Consider the following 12,117-nt stretch of genomic DNA (forward strand, 5'->3'; position numbering starts at 1 on the left):
ATTTTGATTATTTTATTTTATTTTATTTTATTTCATTTTATTTTATTTTATTTCAGTCTTCCCTGCTGCTCTTAGTTAGAACCTGTTGTTACAAAGACCAATAAAACCTTGTTTATGCCCTCAGTGTCTGACATGTAGCATGTATTTAAGAAGGATTTGTTGAGTGAATGGATGTAGGCAAACAAAGAAGACAACTAATGTCTGGTAAGAAAATTAAAGCTGTAACCTCTTAAATCCAAGATCTGTGATAGGATAACAGTTCATCTTCTCCATCTGTTTTTCATAAAAAGTAAGAGTTAAAATAATGTCATGAGTAAGAAAAATGATCAGACCCACTCTTAAAACTAAGTTTTGAATAGCACTACCCTAAAAAAGAGAGTCTCAATGCTTCCAGGACAAAGGAAATAAAAAGAATTTACTGACTTCCAAAAATGTGCCAAGGAGTTGACTAGATCAAAATGTTGTAAGAGTTCTTACAGAACTTGTAGAAACAGGGAGGCATTTGATAGCTGGTCTCTGTCTTGGCTCGGGCTGCTATAACAAAATGACACTGCTTGGGTGGCTTATAAACTACAGATATTTATATCTCACTGTTCTGGAGTCTAGAAGTTTGAAACCAGGGAACCAGCATGGCCAGGTTCTGGTAATGGCCCTCCAGATCATAGACTACCATTGTATCCTTGCTGTATTCTCATGTGGCAAGAAGAGTATGAGAGAGCTTTCTGGGGTCCCTTTATAACTAGTAAGTAATATATAACTAATTCTATTAGTTTATAACTAGTTATAACTAATACCATTCATGAGGAGTCCACCCTCATGACCGATCACCTTCCAAAGGCCCCACCTCCAAATACCATCACACCGGTGGTTAGGATTTCAACATATGAATCTGGGATGCGGTGGGGACACGCTCAGTCCATAACAGTCTCTACTGACACTACATTGAGCATAGCGTGTCTTGGCATATTGCAGAGATTCACTCCAGAGTGACAAATAAAACAGAGATGTCGCGGTTGGCAGTAGCAGCACCATTGGGAGTTTCAGGTTCAGTTCTCTCCTCCTGGATGCTATTTCATATGGCTGCGTGTACCAATGGCTTTTCTAGTCGCTTCAACAGAAAACGGAAAGGGGCAAATTGTATCTCAGTTCAAAGGGAAGGAAGCTGGTATACGAATATACACTTCTAAAGAAAAAAAACACTGTCAATTGGCAATATATCCAATATATAGAAATCACTGTATCAGAAATATTAAAGGACAAAAATCCAGATTTTGCTTCCGTAAATGATACAGCTAGGTGGACCAAATAGTAGCAATGGTAATACTCCCCCTGTGGCCCACCACACATCTGTGATCCCAGAGTAATTCTCTGCATGGCCCTTTGCGGCCGCAGCACTTCGCACTGACTTGTGTATTTCCTTTGTGGACATTAAAGTATTTTCATATATATGAGTCCTGTTTTTCTCATTACCATAAAGATTTACAAAAGGAGATGTGCTTCCCCCTTTTCTCCCCTTTCCTCTGTGTCTCTGCCCTTCCAGCTTCTTTCCAACTTTCTCTTTAACTAGTTTCCAGAGGGGTTGTCTCAATTCCTAGGTCTCTATTTACGAGCACCTCCTCATCCTCACCCTTAACTTCCCGGTTCTCTCAGAATCTGAAGACTTCATTGGGTAAAGGGGAAAGCGTTCCACTCAGAAGGAACAGCAAGAATTGATCTTGGAGAAGGGGAAGGAGTTTACTTAACCCTACCTCTTCTTCAGTGTATCCCTGTGAAAAGGGTGGTTTAGTTTTAAAATAATGTCATTCACCCCAAGGCAGGAAAAGAATGTTGGGCCTTGGACTGAAGAGCAAAAGATCATATCTGATCTTAAGGAGGTGGGAAAAGAAGGGCTCATTCTAGATGTTGTATGTAGCCAAGACTAGAAATCCCTTAGGCCCATCTACCTGCCATGGTACCATAAGAGTGCCAGGGAAGACATGTACTTATAACCCAAAAGAGCCGGTAACTTTTGGAGCCCAACTCTGGGGAGGCTTGGAATGACTTTAAGCGAGCAAAACAATTGAAAATAAGGACTTCAGATAAAGATATGTTAGAAGATGAAGAGAAACATATGATCAGTGGCCCTACATCACCAAAATTCTCTTCTTTACTGGGCAGCTATCACCCCAGGCTGCCCGGCTATTGGACTTCAGTGCTGTGCACATCTCCATATCACTGCAGTTTCCAGCAATGGCTGGCATGGCACCAGGTGGCCCGATCATCAGTGTTCCAACAGCATAAAGGCAGCAACAACTACCCCCAAAATAAGAGGACTTTTAGTGGACCGAACAGGTTTCCTGGATTTCTGTCAATAGAAGATTATCAACAACAACAACAACAACAACAAAAGACTATATCCTGGGGCAGAGTGAATACTGCTGGAGTTTTTTGAGAAATCCCAGGAAGGAGAACATGTGGGAGAGAAGAACGATATATTTGTGATCGACAGAATGAGACTCCATGGCATTTAATATGACTATTTAAAGTAATGAGCTGCTATTCCAGGCCTTGAGCTGAAGCTGGGGCTGGGCTACCCATTGCCCCTGGCAGACCCAGAGATCATGTGCAGACAACTCCCCCAGAAGCTCCAGAAGCTCTCTCCAGAAGCTCCAGAAGCTTCCAGAAGCTTCCAGAAGCTCTCTCTGGAGGGAGCAGGAGCATGTTCAGTCAGCACGCAGGACACCCCAGAAGGGCTGGAGTTCACACCCAAGAGTGACCTCGGCCAACAAATGGTGGGAATTGTTGGAAAAATGCCTCAGGTTCCTCACTTCTCAAGGAGACCATTCTGAGGTATAACCCACATGGTTTATTATAGGGTCTGAGGGAGACTGAGTCCCAATTGCCCAGTGGTAACCTGCTTATTCATATTCTCCAGCATGGCTTTGCCCTCTTCCCTGTCCTGCTTCCCCACTCCCTCAGAGCTTTCTGGGACTATCGGGAACCTGGGTGGTTCAGTCAGTTGAGCCTCTGACTCAGCTCAGGTCATGATTCCAGGATCATGGGGTTGAGCCCCAAGTTTGGCTCTGTACTGAGCAAGGAGCCTACTTCATATTCTCTCTCTCCCCCCCCCTCTTCCCCTCTCCCCAACTTACATGCTAACTCTAAAAGAAAATAAGGGCCCCTGGGTGACTCAGTCGGCTAAGCGTCCGACTTCGGCTCAGGTCATGATCTCACGGTTTGTGGGATCTCACGGTTTGTGCTGACAGCTCAGAGCCTGGAGCCTGTTTCAGATTCTGTTTCCCTCTCTCTCTGCCCCTCCCCCACCCGTGCTCTGTCTCTCTCTCTCTCTCTCTCTAAAAAATAAATAAACATTAAAAAAAGTTTTTAAGTAATAATAAAATAAAAGTGCTTCCTGGGACTAGCTCCCCTCTGGAAAGGGAGAGGGAGAGGCTCCCACTCAAATTCCTTTTTCAGGGTTTGGTTTTGGGAAAACAATTAAACCTTGGGGAAGCAAAATTAAAAACAAGTGTAAACTGTGAAGGGGGACGTATCTGTTTAATCTCTCCTCTATATCTGGCTCTCCACTAGACTCAGCTCTTTGGGGAAAGGAACTTTTTTTTTTTTTTTGTATTTCTGGCACCTTCCATATCCTCATACTTGTCAGGTTCTTAAATATTTGCTGAATAAATGAATGAGGTACCAGAAAATATCCATTTAAGCTATCACAAATTCAGGTTCTGGTTCAAGAACTCAACGTAGGAAGCCTGACTCGCCTCTCCCCTTAGACATACACAGTGAGTCTATAGCTACAGATGGAAGTTCCTCTGGAAAAGAAACCTAAAGGCCACTGAGAAGGTAGAAGAGGCTGGGATGCAATCTTGGCATAAACCCACTCCCGGCACAGCAACATAGAGCCTCTCCTTGAGGAGCCAAGGATGTGAGCCTGATCTCATCACCAGAACTTTTAACACCTGCACCAGAGAGACGAACCCCCAAAACATCTAGCTTTGAAAAACAACAGGGCTCTCGTCCACAAGACTCGCAAAGCCCACAAGACCTACTAGACTATACCCATCGGGGAACCAGCTCTCCCAGGCGTCTGGCACCCCACCCTAGGGCCCAACTCACCTGCCCTAGGGCCCAACTCAGACAAAGCAGTCAGCCCCGCTCACACTGAAAGAGGCTCATTTACTTATAGTAAGGAGAGGCCCCGAGAGGCAGACTGCTAATTTAACTCACACTTGTAGGAGCCTGCTGGAACACCCCGAGGTCAGAGACTGGTAAGCGCCATCTTTAGTTTTCTTCCTTTTTCCTTTCTTTTCCTTTTTTCGTTTCTCTCCTTTTGTTTCTCTCTCTTTCCAGTGGGCGCCATCTTCACACTCTCCCTCTGCCATGCTACAGAGCACCAGTCCCTCCCAGAAGAAAGCTTTTACACACATCCAGTGCCCCAATATTTGCGGCCACAGCCAGGGGACAACCCTAGCTCGCCGGGCTGTAGGCGCCAGGGAAGCTGGTGTTCCTGAGTCTCATTTGATTGTAAGATCGGTCTCACCCAGAATGAACCTGTTACCTTTGTCTGGCACCAGGACTTTCTCACCTGCCGCCAGGGAACTCCTCCACCAGCCCCAGCTCTGGAGGCCAGCAGGGCTTGCTAGCAGGCCCCACAGGACTTTAACCAGTGGAGAAAGAACTCTTACACCACTACTGCCCAGGGCATGGTGAGAGGCAGCAGACCCAGGGGCCCAGCTGTCCTGTGAGGGAGGCCTATTAGCTAATCCTCATGGCTGCGGCCTGGGGGGCAGGCTTCTAATTAACTATGCATCTAAGAGTTGACCGCATTCCTCCTTTCCAGAGACCTCAGAGAGGGGCTCTAGCTTCGGGCTCTCCCTCATGGCCTCCCCCTCCTCAGAGCTCCAGAATGTCAGTGTTTCCTGGAGGGGAGATTTTGCATGTGTCTGGTGCCCTGTTTGTTGTGGTGCCCCCTCCCCTCCCAGGGACATCCCTTAACTGCCACTCTTCGGTGACCAAATGGACTTGCATTGTGGGTCCCAAGGGACTCTAACAATCACAGACAGTTCTTAGCAGGCTACCACCCTTAGGGAACTGCGCACAGACCACAGGCTGAAACACACCCTCTGTCTTTCTTTTTTTCCAATGAACAAATTTATTTTTGTAATCCTATTTTTATTTATATTTATTGTCAAGTTGGCTAACATACAGTGTATACAGTGTGCTCTTGGTTTCGGGGGTAGATGCCCGTGATTCATCACTTACATACAACACCCAGTGCTCATCCCAACAAGTGCCCTCCCCAATGCCCATCACCCACTTTCCCCTCTCCCCCACCCCCATCTCCTGGCTCTGGTGGCCAAAGGAGTTCGGTTTGCAGCCCCACAGGACTGCTTCTAACTAGCCTGGATCTAGGTGCTGAGATCTCCCCCTCAGAGACACTAACAGGTTTTAGCACATCCTCACCTACTGGGAATGTGTTATGAAAAATAAACTGGGCTGCCTGGACAATCACAAAAATTCAAGAGACAGCCGAGAGTTGAGGCAGGGTTGTATGACAAGATTCATCTCCTACATGAGGCCACCCCTTCAAGATTTCAAGACTGAGAGAGGTGGTAGTTTCATCTACCGTGTGGAAACAAACCAAGAGTCAAGCAAAAAAAAAAACAAAAAACAAAAAACCACAGAAATATGTTCCAAATGAAAAAACAAGATAAAACCTCAGGAAGAAAACTTAATGAAATGAAGATAAGTAGTTTACCTGATAGAGTTTTTTAAATAGTGGTCATAAAGTTTCTCTCCAAACTTGGGAGAAGCTATCATACTTTCTTTCTTATAAGCATAATGCTCAGTTTATTGAGTAAAAGCAAACAGGTGACAACTATTGTAGCCAATGAAAAGTGGTACCTACTTCAAAAAAAAGACATCCACTTAGTTTTTTATAATGAGAAGCAAAGATGATCTCACAGCCTAGGCCTAAGAGTTCACTGAGGGATTCTTCACCACACACACACATATACACACACACACGACCACCACCCCCCCACCCCACCCCACCCCCCCGCCCCGGTGCTATAACAAGGCAACACCAATATCATGCATGCAATTAAGTATGCAACAGAGCTAAGGCAAAATGCCTATACAAAAACATTCAGCAAAGCCTATCCAGGCTGGTGAAAGACACTCAGAAAGAGTTTACCGCCCACTCTAGCAAGTAATACCGGCTGTCTCAACTGACTAGCTGCTGCCACAGGGGAGAAACATCTGAGACCCAATGCTGAAAGACAATAAATAGCTCCAAATATAATTTCTATCCTTTCCTACTCTCCTAATATTTGCATCTTTCTCTTTTTTCCACTCCCCCAAATTAACATCTGTAATAGGTCAAAGAATGGTCTGACATCAGTGCATTCTTAGTTTTTCAGTCTTAACTAGCACTATGTTTTATATAATTATTTTTGAGGTGGGGCGCCTGGGTGGCTCTGTTGGTTAAGCGTCCGACTTAGGCTCAGGTCATGATCTCGAGGTTCACAAGTTCAAGCCCTACGTCAGGCCCTGTGCTGACAGTTCAGAGCCTGGAGCCTGCTTCAGATTCTGTGTCTCCCTTTCTCTCTGCCCCTCCCCGGCTTGCACTCGGTCTCTCTCTCTCTCAAAATAAATAAAAACATTAAAAAATTATTTTTGAGATCAACAGACCGTAATGTGCCGTAAGAAGTGGGGGTGGAGTCTCTTAAATGAAGTAGACTTTCCTATGTGGTCATCCTGGGGCAGGCACAGAGGCCTGGGAGACAGACTGTAAACAAAAGAGAAGACACCTTCCTTTCTCCGTGCCAGGTACAAATGGATCCTCAAATAATTAAAGCATTAAGATGCCCAATGGAGTTCTGGATGTTGAGATGTTGTGGGCCCGGTAGAGAATGGGCAGTGGCCATGAGCTGGCTGCTGGCACTAGGTAAGCAAGCCAGGGGGGAGTCAGGACTCCATGGAGTGACCCTATGCAGCCTCTTTGAGTATCAGCAGTCAGTCATTCAGTGTTGCACCTCTTCTCCAAGATCATCTAACTTTCAATGAAGTTTTGCTCAGATTGGTAGCATGGTCTTAGCTATGGACGATTAAGGGAGAAGATTCACATGGGGGGTGGGGCATGCCCTGCTCTCTAACTACTAAATGGTGTTAAGAGGATCAGGCAGTAGAGCGGATTGTGTTGGGGCCAGGGGAAATGGAGCAGAAGGATTTAAGGGACTAGTTCCTACAGAAAACAACACTTTGGGAGAATTTTTAGAAATGACTAGAATCACTCTTTATTTGTTGGTCCCAAGTCCCCTCAAAGTGGGTGTGCTGAGCATCTCGTGGGTATCTTTGGTTACATGAAATTACATCTATTAGTTTTGCATGGTGATGTGAACACTGTATAACTCAAGAGAAACCTTTAGTAGCAGGCCACCTAGAAGTGATTGCTCCCTCTCTTGAGTGGCGATTGCAAATATTGTCTAGACACTTCCCATCTCCTATTTGGTGGGAAAGAGCAAATACCATTTATTGATTATGGTGCTGGTTCATTGCAGTGACCAAGGTTAATGATTTGTTCCTTTACACTAGTATGATGTGTTTGTATTAATCATTAAGGTCCAGAAGCAAATATTAAGGAATTTGAACTTTCAAACATCTACTTGAATTTCTCCTTGACCTTAGCATTTGAAAATGTAATTCCTCAATTTGTGAATTCTTTACTGCCATTTGGACATTAACTTGCTGGACTTTGTCTTTTATTTAAATGTTTTACTGGGTGTTAAATTCTAATTCTCTTCATGAATTTCTAGAGCTTCTTGCTCTACACCAACCAAAACAAAACCTACACACAGATTTTCAAAATGCTTTGAAATTTGAATAATGAATGAGACAATATTTCTAAAATCTTGATCTTGGAATGTTTTTCTGAAAAAGGTCTTATCCACTGACAGTCCAAATCTCTTAACCTTCAGGGATCAGGAGAGACAACACTTTAGCCAGTCCTTGGCCTAATTCAGTTGAGTCCCAGAGCTGACATTATTTATTGAAACATAAGCAGTTGGTTGGATGAATGCCCAGGGGCCTTGGCATTATAGATACTTAAATAAATCAAATGATCCAGAAAACTGGTATTATGTGAGACCTCCACTTGAACTGCCATACCCACTGGTAAATCCAAAAGACAGGGAGGACCCTCATCCATTATAAGGGAGAGCAAGGCCAGGCAGAATGAGAGGAGGACCAACAAGTCATGTCTGTTGATAAGTGACATGAAGACCTTGTAATAATATCATGATGGGAGTAGAAAGAGACCCTATCCCTTACATAAGAAATGCTACTTAGATGGTTTCTGGTGCAGACTTAACTTCCAGAATTCAGGCTGTTCCTCAGGACCTTGCCCTGAAGCTTTACCGACACATACACCACAAGGTCAGGCAGAAGCAAGAATTTACATTTTAATCAGGTTTTCATTTTCATTAGTTCTATCATTTTACTAAACATCCTTAACCCTGTGGTTTGTTTTGCAAAAATCTGGTTATCTTGCAGTCAGAGATTTCTCAGAAACTTTCTCCTAGAAAAACTAAATCCTAGTTGAGAATAAAGAAATGCAATCCCACCATCTAAAACTTTGGGATAAAGACAAAAAGGCCTAATTGAATATTGACCAAACAAACTATCTTGTTACTCTTTAATACTCTTTCTTAAAGCAAACATTATCAGTCTGGCTTTTGTTCTCAGTTAGAAAGACCCACCAGCAAGATGAACAGGAAATTGGAAATGCTGCATTAAGATATTTAGATCGTAAGTCTCCAGAAGTAGAGCCACATTTATCTTCCAATTTAGTATGGATACTTGGAGAGACCGATGGATATTATATCAATTATCACAACAGCAACACCAGCAAACAGGCAGTGAGTTACAGCTTGAGTACATTCAAGATGGACTTCACCTCTATGAGATTTAATTAAATGCTATGCATATAAATAATCTCACACATTCTAATTCCCTATTGCAGTCAGAGTGACCCTGGGCTTGCAGCCTCTTGCCCGGCTGCATGAGTAGGTGTTGATTTGAAAACTGAGAGCAACTAATAAAAGGGTCAGGCTCAAAGGAAAAGCAAGCATTCTGGTCTGTCACCTCTATCATCTCCCTTGTGGCTCTGGGATTTTATCCTTTTATAAACATAGCCCCTACTGTGCAGAACATTAGGACACAGAGTGTTTCCCACACCACTTCAAAATTTTAAGCCATTGAAAATGTGATAGCTGGCAAGTCATGGTCTCCTTAATTGAAATTCCAATGCCGGTGGAATGAATTTGATGTTGGGGAAGGTTGGGATGTGAAGGTAAAAGAGAGACCAGGAGAGAAAGGTGCACCTATATTGTCATATTTAGCTTTAAAAAGATCCTCCAAGGGATGGCCTCACATTTTATTTGGAGTTCTGACCAATCATAGTAGCTAGCTCACCCATCACCACTACAAGGGAAACTGCCGTGCCTCACTGCCTTCCAGAGAGAGAACCCAGGGAGTCTGCTCTCACACCTGTGAGCCATGCTCCCCCTGCCCACTTGTGGACCGCAGTTCCCTGGTCTGAGGTGGCCAACCTCTAAAAGGACAAGGGCCCATGGAAGCCTGGCATAGAAATGACTTCCAAAGCAAGGAAGTGCTGAGCAATTCAGCTTGTGCAGCAGGAGTAAATGCAGAAAGGTCATGAGGTTGAGAAGTGACAAGGGTCCGGAGAGCCAGAGTCATGAAGGATTCAAATGTCTGAGTAAGCAGCAGCCACACAACAGAGAGGGTCAGAGAACCGGTCCTCAGGAGGAGGGGCAGAATGAGAAGACACCCAAAAGCGGTGTGGTGGGAATGTCACATTAAAGGCAGTACAGTAGACAGAAGATCCAAGTTCTTCTGCTTTACGTGGGTCTTGAATCCCAGGGGGTCTTTAGTTCCAGGCTCAAAGAGATCTGCCTAAATCAGGTTCTGTTCTGCCAGGAGGCCTGATTCCTACACTGCCTTGTAGCTGAGAAAGTTTCTTTTCCCCACATATGCTAAGATGCAGATAAGTTAGGCTAATGTTCTTCTAGTGGGCATATTAAAGTCTCCTTATGTGACAAGCATCAAGGGCAGTATAGGAACACTTGAGATGAATTTACTTTTAACTGTCAGGTGCAATAGAACTGTTACCCATCAACATCTTGAGATGTAGACACACACAAAGAAAGGATAATTAAAACCAGCCTTTCAAATCAGCATCATTGCAAAGGTTACAAAACACTGCAGTATTGCCAGACTTGGTGAAATCAATTTCCATTTTGTTGCAGTGTGTGTCATGCAGAGATTGCTGAAACCAACAAAATGAAAAGCATTAATAATTGGATTAATAGCTTGTATAAATTAATTTGCTTATTTGCCTAAAAGAAAATTAGGCAAACAACTAATGGAATGGAAGCCCTGCACATTGCATAATGTACAGCTTACACCTCCTATTATTTTCAAAAATGAAAACAAGCATTTGAAGTTTCAGGAAATCTAACCTCAGTGAAAAGTAACTGAGAATCTCTCTGCCAATAAAATGAAACCAATTTGATGAGGGTACAGGAAGAGCATGTTAGTGACTTCAAAACCACAGAAAATATAAAGAGTAGTGTGTAGGGGCGCCTGGGTGGCTCAGCAGTTAAGCATCCGTCTCTTGGTCTCGGCTCAGGTCACGATCTTGGGTTTCATGAGTCTGAGCCCCATGTCAGGCTCCTCCGTGCTGACAGCGCAGAGCCTGCTCAGGATCCTCTCTCCCTCTTTCTCTGCCCCTCCTCTGCTTGCTCTGTCTCTCTCAAAATGAACAAATAAACTTAAATTTAAAAAAAAAGGGTAGTGTACAGAATGTAACAGATAGACTTTAAATAAGATGGAGATAAATCAGTTCATACTTGTTTGCAGCACTTGCTGACTACCAGTACTTGAGGGTCATAACTATTCCTCTGCAATGCCTAGGAGGAGGATGAGGAATAAGTAATAAGCACAAATGGGACATCAAATGCTGGTGATATTAAGGACTTTGTGAAATGTACTTATTGTTGGGCCAAGCCATGGTTTCCCTGCCATTAGCCCTATTACAGGAATCAATGCTGGGCATGGTGGGAGGGACAGGAAGTTGAGGACCCTCTGTGCCCATGTTTTTGTTCATAATCATATCTCTTGTCATATGCCCAGGCCACATCCGGTTCCTTAAGAGCTATGCCAGAAGTTTTGAAGACTGTTGGGCTCTAGGCTTTCTTGATTCCTCCTCCCTTCTTGCCTGTCCATTTTTATTAAGAATTCTGCCAGAGGTTGGTTTCTACCTGCTCCCAATAAAGGACAAACACATCAGAACCTGGGTACAATATCAAAGTCTTAGAAACTTATCATAAAAATTGGGAAGGAGTTTAGTCTCACCGAACAAAACAAGGGGTGGGAAGAATCTAATTCTCAAATGGGATAATATATTACATTGCAATGCCATTTCCTACTCCCATCTTGTAAATAATTCACGTTTACACCTACTGACCCACTCAATGTCATCCACTCATCCTCAGTCAGAGAGAACCACAGGGAATAAGAGCCATGCCCATTCAACCACCTGGTCCTGAGTATGGTTAGGATGTTAGGGCATAAGTCATTCAGACCCTGACCACTCCTAGAGCTAAACTGTCTGAACAGAGCTGCCATGGCTAAAGCTCCCCAAGTGTATGTGACCTGTTAGGCCAGCCATGACTGCGGCCCGTAAGGTGCCATTGAACCCCAGCACAGATTCCAAGAGAGCTAGCTCTGTGGAGCCCCTCCACACTTGAGGTTTTCTGTGCAAATCTCAGATTACATTTCCCTCAAGGCACTGCGGGCTGCTCTGAGTAAAAGAGGTAAATGCTTATTAGGATTCTGCACGTGAGCCCTGAGAGCTGCACCCTGAGTACCTAACACTGCCCTTACGTTGTTGGCACAAACATGTCCCCACGTCTGACAAGGGACACCAAACCACATCAGGTAACTACATTTGCAGAGCAGTTGATATTGAAATGGGGAAGGCTAGGCCTTGCCCCTTCCCTTGCTCCACAAGTAGATAAAATCTAGCATTCTTGCTTTAAACAA

The sequence above is a fragment of the Panthera onca genome, chromosome C1, assembly GCF_046562875.1.
Source record: "Panthera onca isolate mPanOnc1 chromosome C1, mPanOnc1 haplotype 2, whole genome shotgun sequence".
NCBI classification, from domain to species: domain Eukaryota; kingdom Metazoa; phylum Chordata; class Mammalia; order Carnivora; family Felidae; genus Panthera; species Panthera onca.